This window comes from Piliocolobus tephrosceles, chromosome 15 (genome assembly GCF_002776525.5).
Source record: "Piliocolobus tephrosceles isolate RC106 chromosome 15, ASM277652v3, whole genome shotgun sequence".
In the NCBI taxonomy this organism is placed as follows: Eukaryota; Metazoa; Chordata; class Mammalia; order Primates; family Cercopithecidae; genus Piliocolobus; species Piliocolobus tephrosceles.
The window spans coordinates 104,022,111-104,025,481 of NC_045448.1; positions in this window are offsets into that span (position 1 = coordinate 104,022,111).

Sequence of the window (3,371 nt, forward strand, 5' to 3'; positions counted from 1 at the left end):
ATACATTTTTTCATGCGATGTGAGCTCAATATTAGAAGAGAGATGGGACCAATTTTTCAAGTGCCAACCTAGCACTACATTACTTTACTATAAGAGACGGTCCCACAATTGTATTCTGAGCAACATACCCTGTATGAAAAAAGAAAACAGTTAACTTTATTTTAATTAGCATTCTCCTTATCATAAGATACATAAAAATAGGTCTCACCCTTCCATGATTGGAGAGAAAATAGTGATTATATTTTCAACCAGCTGGATGAGTAATTATCTAGCTACATGCCACACACAAAAATCAACTTACTCATTTCTTACATTTTCTCCTTATTTCTCCTCATTTTTCTACAGTTTTCCTTCCATATTTTGCTACTTTTGTTACAGGACATAGATCCAGATATAAATGTATATTCTATATGGTGACTGCATGGATTCAGGCCTAGCTTCTATCGAATAATAGGGTATTAGAGCTGGAAGGGAACCCAGCAGTCATTCAAAATAACAGACTGACTTCTTATTAAAAGATGGAAGCCTAGAAGTTAAGTGATTTACCAGAGTCAACAACAAAGCCAGAATGAAATGAACAGTAGCTGAGCATTCTTTCCACCTACGATTCCATTCATTTGATGCATACAACGAAGTGAATTGGAGTATGCGTGAGGGTATTAGAGTTCTCCAGAGAAACAGAACCATAGTGTGCATATATATATATATATATATATATATATATATATATATATACACACATGTGTGAATATATTATTTACATATATACATACATAGTAGATGCAATATATATAGTAGTACACATAGATGTGTGAGTGTGTTGGGGAGGCAGAGGGGAAGAGAGCGAGAGATTTATTATTGGAAATGGCTCACACAATCATGGAGGCTGAGAAGTTCCACCATCTGCCCTCTGCAAGCTGGAGAATCAGGAAAGTAATTTATTCTGAGTTCAAAGGCCCAAGAACCAGAAGCTCCAATGTTGAAGGGCAGGAGAAGATGGATTCTCAGCTGAAGGAGAGAGAGAGAGAATTCACCCTTCCTCCATATTTTTGTTATTTTGGGTCCTCAGTGGATGAGGTGATGGCTGCTCAGATGTTCTTTCCTCAGTCTACTGATGCAAATGCTAATCTCTTTCAGAAATGCCCTCACAGGTGCACTCAGAAATAATTTCACCACTATGTGGGCATCCCTTAGCCCAGTCAACTTGACATACACAATGAACCATCACAGTCAGGGTATTTTTAAAATCACGACACACCCACATTTTATTTATTTATCTATTTATTTATTTATTTGAGACGGAGTCTCACCCTGTCACCCAGGCTGGAGTACAGTGACATGATCTCAGCTCACTGCAACCTCCACCTTCTGGGTTCAAGCAATTCTCCTGCCTCAGCCTCCCAAGTAGCTGGGATTACAGGCACATGCCACCATGCCTGGCTAAGTTTTATTTATTTTTTTTCAGTAGGGACAGGGTTTCACTATGTTGGCCAGGCTGCTCTTGAATGCCTGACCTTGTGATCCACCCACCTTGGCCTCCCAAAGTGCTGGGATTACAGGTGTGAGCCACCGCATCTGGCCCACACCCACGTTTTTAGGTAACACCTTTACTGAAATATAATTTCACATTTCACAAAACTCACCCATTTAAAGTATGTAGTTCCAAGGTTTCTAGAATGTTCACAAAGTTGTGCAACAATCACAGTCTCATTTCAGAATTTTCATCACCCCCCAAAAAAACCCTGTACCTATTAGTAGTCATTCTCAATTTCCAGCCCCCAATCACCACTAACCTATGATCTGTTTATAGATTTGCCTTTTTTGCACATTTCATATAAGTGGAGTCACAGAAACTGTGGTCCTCTGTGACTACCTTCCTTGACTTAGCATAATATCTTCCAAGTTCTCCATGTTGCAGCATGAGTCAGTACTTCATTAGATCTTCATTTAAGATCAGGAAGTGTGATTCCTCAGACTTTGATCTTCCTTTGAAGACTGTTTTGGCCACTCTAAATGTCTTACATTTTCATGTGAATTTTAGCTTAAGATTGGCTATTTCTACCAATAAGCCAGCTGGAATTTTGATGAGGATTGCAATAAAGCTGTAGATCAATATGGAGAGTATATCTTAATAGTATTAAGTCCTCTGATATATGAACATGGGATGCATTTACATTTATTTAGGTGTTCTTTCATTTCTTTCAAAAACATTTCTAGAGTATATGGTTTGAACCTCTTTTGTTAAATTTATCCCTAATAATTTTATTCCTTTATATGCTCTTTTCAATACAATCATTTCCTAATTTCATTATCAGGTTGTTCTTTGCTAGTCTATAAAAACACAATTGTTTTATATCTTGATCTTATAGCCTGTAATTTTCCTGAACTCATGTATTAGTTCTAATAGTTTTCTGGTGGAGACTTTGGGATTTTCTTTGTGCAAGATTATGCCATTTGCAAATAGAGAGTTTAACTTCTTTTCCAATACGGATGCTTTCTTTTTCTTGCCTAACTGTCCTAGCTAGAGCCCCAATAAAATGTTGAAAAAAACTGATAAAAGCAGAATGTTGAATAGACATGATGAAAACAGACATCCTTGTCTTGTTCCTGATCTCAGAGGGAAAGCTTTTAGTCTCTTCTCATTGATGTTATTTGTGGATTTTTGTAGATAATGTTTATTAGGTTGAGGAAGTTTCCTTCTATTCCCAGTTTGTTGCATGTATTTATCATGAAGGGGAGTTAAATTTTGTCAAATGATTTTTCTGATTCTATTTAGTCATATGATTTTGTCCTTTGTCCTACTGATATATATTAATGCAACCTTTAATTCCTGGGATACAATCCACTTGGCTATAGTTTATAATTCTTTAATATGTTGCTGGATTCAGTTTGCTTGTATTCTGTTGAGAGTTTTTGTGTCTATAGTCATAAAAAGTATTGGTTTCTTGTTTTCTTGTGATATCTAAGTCTGGTTTCGGTATCAGGGTAATATTGACCTCAGAGAATGGGTTGGGATGTGATATGGTTTGGCTGTGTCCCCACCCAAATCTCATCTTGAACTGTAGCTTACATAATTCCCTCCTGTTGTGGGAGGGACCCACTGGGAGATAACTGAATCATGGGGACAGTTTCCCTGACACTGTTCTCATGGTAGCAAATAAGTCTAATGAGATCTGATGGTTTTATAAGGGGAAACCCCTTTTGCTTGGCTGTCATTCTCTTCTCTGCCACCATATGAGATGTGCCTTTTGTCTTCCCAGGTGATTGTGAAGCCTCCTCAGCCACATGAAACTGAGTCCATTAAGCCTCTTTCTTTTGTAAATTGCCCAGTCTCGGGTGTGTCTTTATCAGCAGCATGAAAACAGACGAAT